The sequence below is a fragment of the Crocodylus porosus genome, unplaced genomic scaffold, assembly GCF_001723895.1.
Source record: "Crocodylus porosus isolate Cpor-Errol unplaced genomic scaffold, CroPor_comp1, whole genome shotgun sequence".
Classification (NCBI taxonomy): Eukaryota; Metazoa; Chordata; order Crocodylia; family Crocodylidae; genus Crocodylus; species Crocodylus porosus.
Genome location: NW_017728931.1, coordinates 31,873,139 through 31,883,399, shown reverse-complemented (window position 1 = coordinate 31,883,399; position 10,261 = coordinate 31,873,139). Strand labels below are relative to the sequence as shown.

Genomic DNA, 10,261 nt, shown 5'->3' with positions numbered 1-10,261 from the left:
CCCAGCTGACTTCCTGCCCTTTGGGCAGGGGGCTGGACTCGATGATCTCCCGAGGTCCCTTCCAGCCCTAATGTCTATGAAATCTATAAACAAACACGATCAAATGTGAGGCTACTCTAATGACACAAATACATATGAGTGTAGTAAAGTGCAGACCATGGAGTACCTGCTCATTTGCAAATGGGTCAGAGGTGCTGAACAGTCAAATATTCCACTGTCTTCAGATGGATTTGAGAGTATTTTCTAACATGGAAAAAAGAGGTATATCTGAAAGGCATGTAAACTGTGTCTTAGGTTGGATACCTAAGAAAGGCTGTTTTGAAACCTTGAGCTCCCCATATATTTCCTTCCCCATATTCAATGCTTATATTGTTGTAAAAGGAAATAAATAAAGCAGAGACATTGGCTTCCAAAATATAACGTGTGAGCTCTGCTGCATCTCATTTACTTTCTTATTATTCCTTTGAACAGTTGTTTGTGTGAGATGTCTTTATTTTATTTTATTTTTTCTGCTGCCCCCCACACCCCCACCTTTTTTTCTTGGGAGCTGACTATTGGTTCGACATTCTATCAGCATGACTCATTCTTCTGCTGAAAATGACTGCAAACAGACAACACATTGTGGGATTTAGTTTCCTTCTTTTTCCAAGCACTTTTGTATGGCACAAGCTTGTAATAAACTGGGAAGGAAGTTCAAGCTAATCATTTGGTTCAGAATGCACTATCCCTGCCAATTTTCCCTGCAGGCGTGAAACAGCCGCTCAAGCTGAGACACCGGCAAATTAAATCCTGAAGGTAGCTGACCAGAAGTAATGAAATGTGTATTTACCATACTGATGCTGTCAGTCCTAAGACACGCTGGCTTTACATTCTAGTTAAGTGGGGCATGTTTGTCACTTAACTGTGATTCTTAAAAACAATACTAATTTTGCCTTCCACTCCTTTCTTCCAGAAACACAATACTGACTTTCTACATGCATAGCCAAAGGAGTACACCCCTCCTAATCCATTAATTTAGAAGCACTAGAAAATAAAAATACATATCCAGAGTGAAGAAAAAAATTACTTGATTAGTTTTACATATTAATTGTTGAACCATTTTTTAATGACTTGTCTGTCTGCATTTTGAAATCATAATTTGTGTGTCCAAACCAAAAGTCATAACTTGCTGCAGGATACCATGTAATGACACACAGAAAAGCTACTGCCCATGAGAACCATGGTCCAGATCTGGCCCACAGGATGAATTACATTGGACAGCTGTAGCTTCAAGCATATAGAAAAGAAGGGCAGTTACCTGCCTTAGAAATCCACCAGAAAAAAAATCCTTAGGTGATTACACATTTAGAATTATTTTTCTCCCAGTATTTTAACCTTACTATTGATAAGAGTAGCTGATTGATGTGAGGACTTCATATACCAGTATTAATCTAGTGTTCCTATCATTTCATGATAACTGCATGAGATTACTGTAGGGGGTTAACGTGGAAACTGCATGGAATTTACTCTCAAGCCCAGAAAACTGTATGAGGAGAAAAGCACACGTTATTTGATGTGGTTGATAAACACCCGTGGAGGCATCAAAGAATAAAATATAAATTAAGCTTATAAGCATATAATTATAACCTGAGTCTACATACAGTTCTGCAATTATATCTTTAATTTGCAGCTGTCTTTTATTAGCACAACCAATCATTTATTATGCAATAATTATGAGCAACTATGATTTAAGTTTTAATTCTCAGTATGTATATTTATATGGTGGTTTCTATGTCTTTACTAGTGTAGTAGGAGTCTAGGCAAGGTGCTGGATAGGGTTCTGGACAGACATTTTGCAGAGATGCAAGAAGGGGACCAGAACGGCTTTATCTTACTCTAATAAAAGTGTTTAAGGACATGGCTAAGTAAAGGTAGTAGCTGCATTGACTGCAATGAGATACCCATGTGCTTCAAGTCAAATATGTGGTTAATTACCTCACTGAATCAAAGCTGTTTTTCCTTATTCAGCTTTAGTAGAAAACTGCTTTTTCTGTGAATCTTTATTATTGTCACATGAAATACTTTGTGTACCATATAGACCAACACTGGAGACACTTTTTTCAGGAGCCAGGATTAGAGAAGGCAGATCAGAATAACTTCAGATGTTAGTGACAAATGTAATTTCTCATATTTTTCTCCTTGAATACAGTTCTGACATTTATTATCCAGTCTTGCAACTGTCTTGCACAGAACCCCGGTCAGATTGGAGGACTCAGGGTTTAGGCAAAGACAACCACCTATATGTAATTTCATATACAGTAATTAGCAAGCCTGGCCTGTCCTATCATGCAAAACCTGCCACCACAGGGGCCCCCACAACCAAGGGACCCCATGCATCCAGCCGTGCATCATCCGCCCCCTGCCGCCGCTGCTGCTGCTGCTGCCAGCTTCACATCCAACTTCATGTTTGGCCACTCACCACCCCCCGCCCCCTTCTGCTGCTGGCTTGTTCGGTGGCCCTGGTAATTAGTCCTATTGGGTGCATCCACACATGCAGGCACATGTACTTGTCGCAGCTCAAATAGCAGCAGCAAAAATTTGTCAGAGATTTGTGCCTCAGCCCACATGCCTGAACATGCACTTTGGTGTGAGGCAAATTGTGCCACTTGAGGCAAATTGACTCTTCCTATCTCCTCCCAAATCTTCAGCCAGGGGGAGGTAGAGGCTAGGGCCAGCACCTGTACTGGCCCCAGCAATATAAAAAGCTTCCCTGGTGAGCAGCTCATTGCTACTTGCCCTCGGGAGCTTCCAAGGCCCAGCCAGTTGGTATATGGGGACACTAGCCCCTTGTACCAGCTGGACTGCTGAAGTAGGCCTAACTTAGAGTGGCCCCTGCACCCTTTACCTACTGCAGCAGTCTAGCAGTGGGGGCTGCTGCCTGGCTGTGATCTACTGCCACTTGCGACAGCATCTGCCCCCTTGGACCTGTGGCCCTATGGCTGTGGGCCTGCCAGACAGAAGCAGACTGAATGGCTGTCTGGGCTGTGGTATAGGCACTGCAGCAGAGCCTCTCGCACCTCTGGGCTAGCTGCCAGCAGGACCAGCCTGTTCTATCCTGCAAAACCTGCAGCTGCAGGAGGTCCAGCTGCTTGCCACCCCCACCCTTTGTCAGCTTCATGTCCAGCCACTTGCTACCCCCTCTTCCCCCGCTGCTGCTGCCAGCTTCACATCTAAACTGCTTGGCACACCCCCCTCCCCCGCTGCTGGCTTCATGTTTGGCTGCTCGCCAGTCCCTGCTGCCGCTGGCTTCACATCCGGCTACTTGCCACCCCTCCACCCCCACCAAAACTGGTTTCACATCTGGCCACTCCCCCCTGCTCCCCCCTCACTGCTGCTGCCACTGCCGCCACTCCCACCCCTTCTTCAGCTGCTCACCACCCCTTCCACCAACTCCAGCTTCTTCACATCAGGGAGTCCCAAAAATTGTTGGCTGGCCCTGCCAGTGGGCCATAGCTGCAGAGTTGGCCTTCGTGTGGCACTATTGTCATGTCTTCTGGTGTCCCTGCTTTGCCATCTGGGCAGCTATTGCCTGGAAGATATGCTCATTGCGGTGGCCTGCTTTGAACTGTCTAAGTATGTCCTCCTGGTCCGCAAATGGCCAGAAGGTCAGCCACCTCATCTGCCCTCCAGCTGGGTCCCTAGTGCTGGCTCTGGGTAGGCTCCTCTGCCTGGGCCCTGGCACTTGCCTCTCCAGCAGGGATCCTGAGTTTCCCTGTTTAAAAACTGCAAATTCTGATTTAACTCCCCCCAAAATTCTCTCATTAAAATACCACAAATCTATGTTCTTCCATGATTAAAATGAAATGCACTATATAGAGAGAGGTCAGCTGGGCAATATTTTATGTATCTATTTACCATTTTAAAGCAATTTGGAAGCCTACCGGTGCCTCTATCATCATAATAGAATTATTTAAAAATATCTATATACTCTGACATTTGTTTTTGGGTTTATCATAGAAAAAACAGAGCTTCCTCTGCCCCCTTTGCACATTTGGTTGTGGAGTGCTGAGTAGCATTGGGATGCCAGTGCTTGGTGCCCTGCCCCTGCCCTTGCCCCTCATTTCCAACCCACAGCCCCTGCCTTCCCCCCACTAGCTCCCTCCCAGCAGCAGCTCTATCTGAGCACCAGGACATGAGTCCAGCTGCAGCTGTAGTGCCACACTGCTTTCTGGCTTTAAGCAGTGCCAGCCCTTACTGTTCTGCTCCTTGCAGCTGTGCCCAAGCCCCAGTGATCCCCATGATGTTCCTGGGAAGCTCGGGGCCTGGGCTGCTTCCCTTCCCTTCCAAAATAACCTCCCCCTGCACAGGCTGCTCCAGGGGGTAGCAGAGCTCTAAGTCTGGCTGTGGCAGCTGCTCCTATCTAGAGCACTCCCCCATCCCTATCTCTCTCTCTCTCTCTTTTTCTCTCCTTTTCTCTCTCTCCATAGGCAACTGGTAGGGAGGAACATTGGGGGAGGGGAGCACACATGCCCCCTTGAGATTGGCCCTCAACTTGGCATCGCTCAGGACAAGGCAGTTTTTTTGCCACACGGGTTGGTGGTGTGTTGGGAGCACTAAGCCATGGCACAGAAGTATAGGAGTGGATTTAGGGCTTTTGGCCTGCCCTGAGCCCACCCACAAATTGTACCTCCCCTGATTCAGAATACACCAGTCAACCTTATCTCTCTCTCTTGCCCTCTCTCCTGCTGCCACCTCCACCCCTCTTCCCAGCCAATCACACCCTAAAGTGGTTCCTGGGACCAGGAGCACCCCCAGGCTAGGGTTGCATGTCCCAGCACCGGTGTGGCCCCAGGGCAGGTCTGCAGTGTGGCAATTGCCCCTGGAGCTGCAACTCCTGCCAGCAGGTGCTGTCCTGTCTGGTGGCTGGGCTTGCAGGGTGTGAGATTTGTGGGGGGAATGTGGGGTTTGGGGGAGAAGGGGTGTGGGAGGGTGGGTGTGGGTGGGTATGTAGGGGAGGTTGTGGGTAGTTTGTGGATGTGTTGCCCTGAAGGGTCAGGCCAATACTCTCAATATTGCACTGTTAGACAGGAGGGTGTGGTGTACAATTGCACATGCACACATAAAAATCAATTAAGCACACACTCACTAGGTGCATACACCCCTATTAGGCATACACACTCACACGACACACTAGCAACTCAGATACACACCCGTTCAAAATAACTAGTCTGGGTTTACACACACTACACACACCAAATTTAGAAAGAATCAGTTACCAGTTACCAACACCTGCACATTCAATACACATATGTGGATTACTAATTCATATACCACACACACACTACCCAGTATCTATATCTATATATCTATATATATGTGTATTCACTAATTCACACACATACCACCCACCTACACATACACACAAGTGAGTTCTTAAGTTGGGTATTGTGATATGTATATATGTATGTACTTGGTGTACTCGGGATACCTGGAGAAAGGTTAAGGGAAGAAAGTAGAAGTATAGGAAGTTAAAGTTACCAGGACCAGGATTAGAACTGGTAGATTACAGGGGCCTGGGCTGAAGCACTGAGGCTTGGAGGTAACTTTAGGTTAATTAATCTTAATTGATTAAAAGACAATGCCCAAAGCCTGCAGAACAGGGAAGTATGCTGGCACAGAGTGTGGGACTGGAGCCAGAGCTACTGGGGAGCTGAAAAGGTATATGGGGAGGGGGAAAAATGGGACTAAGGGAAAGTGTGGGTGTTAAAGAGGGGCTCTGGGTGTGGGGAGCCAGAGGATGGCTCTGGGGCAGCTAGAGAAGTTGCAGAGAATGGCAGTAGGTGCTGGAAGCTGGAGAGAACTGCAAAACAGCTAATAGGAGCTGGGAAGCTGCAGGGGTGGGGGGGTGGAATTACAGAAGGTGCAGGGTGGGGAAGCCTGAAAACAGAGAGAGACAGCAGAAAGTCACAGGAAAAGCAGCAGGGACAGCAGGAAAGCAAGGAGAGGCTGAGAGGTGGCAGAAAAGGGGAGATGGAATTGGGAGGAGATAGGGAAACTAGCAGAGAGTGTGGAACTGGAGCTGAGAGAGAGAGAATGAGGCTGGAATTTAAGATAGGGAAGGGACTGGGATACAGTAAAACATGACCCAACTCGGGGTTGCAAATGACAGTGGTTTTATTGAACAGGAGAGATGGTGACACAATGCCATATTGGTTCTCTTGCACACATGCATGCACACATGCACACACTAGCAGCAGGGGTTAGAGAGGCTTGGTGCAGGGGCTGAAGTCCAGGAGGAGAGAGAGAGAGTCCAAACTGTAGGGGAGGTATGCAGGTAATATCTACCTATCCATGCTGGAAAGGGGTCCTTGTCCAGTAGATGTTGTCCAGAGGGGGTTGCCGGCAGGGCCTCTGGGGTGGATAGGTGACGTGAAGCTGGTCTGGTCCTGATGGAAATGGCGCTCCCACTGGGTCTGTCTTCACTGCCCCTCTTTATAGGGGCAAACCGTGTGTGACCCTAGTGACAGGAGGCATGCTCAGGCAAGGGTCAGCCCCTGGCATATTGAGCATGTGCTCCATGCAGGGATGTGCAGTTTCAGGTGTCTGTAATGGTGAGAGTTGCTGGTTTTGCAGGGTCTTTTGTTTTTCAAATGCTGGTCTTGTCTCTGTTCCTGGGTGAGGTCCCTAGTTCCTGGATGAATCAATGTGAGGTGATGGCCTAGTCATTAGAGGCCATTCAGTAGAGGCCTGCTACCATTGTATCTCAATCATTCCCAATCATTCTCATTCATCCAGGAACCAGTTTACATGGGAAGGGTACAATGAACCATATTGTTGCAACATGGGATGCCCAGGCAGAGGACAGAAGCTGGAGGCTTGACATATAAAATGGGAACTTGACATTACTTTGGTTCATTTACAAACACAGGCCTAAACCATACAGTATGCATATGAAACAACAAAAATCAATACAAAAATGACAACAATACAATATACAACAATAAAAATTAATACAAACCTAATAATTATAAAACAATAGACATCCAAAACCAAAAACTTGCCACCAAAAATAAAAGTGTTTAAAGCTTATCCTAATTTTGAGCTCACTTATACTTATCCATAGGGAATAGAGAGGGAGAGAAAAGTCAGAAATGGTTGGGGAAGGGGAGGGAATGCATTTTAAGATAAATAATTTAAAGAAATAAAAACAGGGTTTTGCTACAGATGTGGGTTTTGGGTGTGTGGGGACTGTGGGGGAGAGGGGACTGCATGGGAGAAATGGGTCCCCTGTCTATGCCCCACCCCACCAAATAGTGCACAGCTCCCCTGCAGCAGCAGCAGGCTGTCAGGGTGCTCATTTCCCAGGCTGGCAAAGACCCCCAGCAGTGTGTGGCGCCACTTGAGACCTGGGGACTCCATGTGGTGCATGGTGCCAGCCTGGCCCACTGGTGAGCACCTTCAGGCAGGACCAGCTTGGTTCTTGCCACCACCTGGGGCTCCTGGCACAGCAGGCAGGAGCTGCATGCCATTGGGCCAGGCCAGCTTCTGCACCCATGCAGCTGGCCTGGCCTGATGAGGCACAGCTCCTGCCTGCAGTGCAGGGAGCCCCAGAAGGTGCCCAGATCACAGCCTGGTCCTGCCTGAAGGCATGTACCAGAGGGCTGGGCTGGCACTGTGTGCCACATGGAGCCCCTGGGTCTCAGGCAGCACCGTGCACCATTGGGGGTCTCTGCCAGCAGCAGGGCATGACAGCAGCTGGGGGGGGGGGCAAGGGACACCCCTTCCACACAGTCCCTCCCACCCCCATATCCCTGTTTACCAAGGACAGAACCTGGGTTCGGGCCACTGCTGCCAGCCTTGCCCTGCTTCTATTTGCTCCAGCGTGCTGAGGCAGCAGCATGTAGCAATCAGAAGGACACCCTGGCTGGGTGCTAGAACATCTCTCTGGAGGACCCAGCCTCCAGTTGCACACTCCAGGAGTGTGCCCTGTGCTGCTTTTTTCCAGTGTGTTTTGTTTTGATACCAGGATTTCCCATATCAAACTTGGAGTCCATGCTGGAATTTTTTTTTTGTTCTAGCACGTCTCCTGTGGCATCTCACACTGCTTTGAAATGCCGCAAAAGGCGCATGCTCGTTGATTTGGACATGGCCATTGACTTCAAAATATAAGCATGTCTATTCAAGTGATGCCAAGCTAAGCATGCAAGTCTTGCATGATCTGGGTCTGCAGTTTCAAGCTCTTTGAGGGAATGCCTTTACTGTGAAACTTTTTAATGAAATAATATTTTACAGTAATCATTTGAATAAGGTTAAAACTCCTTAAATCATTTCAAAGGATGTGATACAGAGACCATCTGCAAAGTTTGTATCCTAAATATGGATGTGATTTTTTTCTTTTTTTTTATCCCAGGATTTTTGGAATTGGTACCCTGGTTAGGTCCATTATAGTGAGAGGATAGAGCTGTATTATGTGTTTACAGCACTATAGACTCCCAATTTTTTTACCAGGGCTGAGTCAGAAGCTTTGTTTTTATTGAAACAGGACCCGGCTAAAGCGATATATGACACTAGGACTTACCTTGACACAGAGACTTTGCACAGCTGTGTGCTTATACCACAGTCTCTGCTTGCATTTGGAGTTAAAATAGATGGGTTCTCTCATTCCTTTTCAAAAATGTTTCATTTTGTTACCCCTTTTCTTATCCTTCTCCCTCTCCACTCCCAGGTGGCAGGTCAAGAGTGACACCACCCTCCAGATACAGCCAAGTGAAAAGAATGCAAAGGATCCACCATGATCAGCTGAAAGTCTGATGTAACTGCCACACTCCAGAAACTGAGCATGACTCTATAGCCCAAAAACACCAACCAACCAACCAACCAAACAAACACACACACACAAAAAACAGTCTTCCTGAACCTAATAGCCCACTAGTCTACTGTGGTTACAGCAAACCAGTCCTGTGCCTTAATCTGATTCTGCAGCTAGACTTAATCTCAAAACCAGATTGCTGTTTGGGAGGACATCTATTCTCCAGGGTACTTTAATATACTGAATATATACTAATATATTTCTCAATGAGTTTAGTATTATACACAATTTCGCCAGTCCCTGTGACTTTTACCAAAAGCCTTTTGTTGTTTGGCTCAATTTTTGAGTTCCAGCTCCTTGAATCATCACAATCTGAGATAATCTCTGTTTTCACTTTAAAAATAAAGCCAGTCACTAGCACTTGGAATCTAGGGAACAGCCTGAAATCTTGACTTAAGTGAACTATGAAATCTAAACACCAAAAAGTTCATTTTAACTCCTCCTGCTCCCCCTCTTGGTTTTTAAGATGATCTTATGATTTTAAGGGGTCCTGACTCATGGCTTTTCAATGTGACTTGGCATATCTGGATGTACAGAAAAGGAACCATGCTTATCCAGTATGAACCTGAAACATGCTACTCTTGCTGCCATGCAGAAGACAACCTCTTTTTAAAGACATATTTGGACAAGGAAATGGGAAGACATGATGTTGCTGAGTTTTAGAATGAATCTATGACTAGCATGTCCAACTGGATAAACAAAGAGCAAACGGTGATTGCACAACTTATCCATCATTCAGCTGGAGTTCTTATCCTGGGGAGATGTAAAATTCAGGGAAAGGCAGTGGAACTAGGAATAGAAAATATCACATAATACTGACTGATTTTTCATCAGAAAAAATATCAAAGCATAATTGTGTCCTAATAAATAAAAAGGAAACTACTGATGTAAGCACAAGTCTTTTCATCTCATTAATTACAGCAGTTATGTTTTGAAATTCCTGTGGAGATGAGTGCTTTTGCTGACAGCTGGTTTGCAGTTAATAAAAGGAAAAGGTTTTTCAGCTGGCAGGGACTTAATATGCTTATGATATATGAAAACAAGGTTGAATTGCTCCATTTTCTCTTAACGGCTAATGAAAGAAATATCCAAAATGGAATGACATAATCTAGGAAATTAAAAGCAGAGACCAGTAAGAATTCCTATTCCCTCGTGTCCCAAACACTTATGGAAGCTTTTTGGAGATGGGAACACAGAGCTCGTATGCTGGGAGAGGAATCTTTTTTGAAATGTATAGTCAGTTCTGTATATTGGCAAAACCAGTCCTAAACAGGTCTGGAGTTCAATCTTACTATTCTGTTTCTTTGTAACAAAGGAGTTGCAGTGAATCTACTGTCTTGTTTGAGTGGCGTAGTGGTGTGCTTTGTGGGTTTTTTCTGAAATCCTTTTACATGTAGAATTGCCTGGCAGTTC

The 10,261-nt window shown here is 46.1% G+C and overlaps 1 protein-coding gene and 1 long non-coding RNA gene across 4 annotated transcripts in view; one reads left to right on the top strand and one right to left on the bottom strand.

Moving 5' to 3' along the window:
- PTPRO (protein tyrosine phosphatase, receptor type O) overlaps positions 1 to 10,261 on the top strand; it is a 258,327-nt gene that overhangs the window by 141,269 nt on the left and 106,797 nt on the right. The window lies entirely within an intron of this gene.
- Positions 1 to 10,261, bottom strand: part of LOC109316428 — a 71,291-nt gene that overhangs the window by 3,076 nt on the left and 57,954 nt on the right. The window lies entirely within an intron of this gene.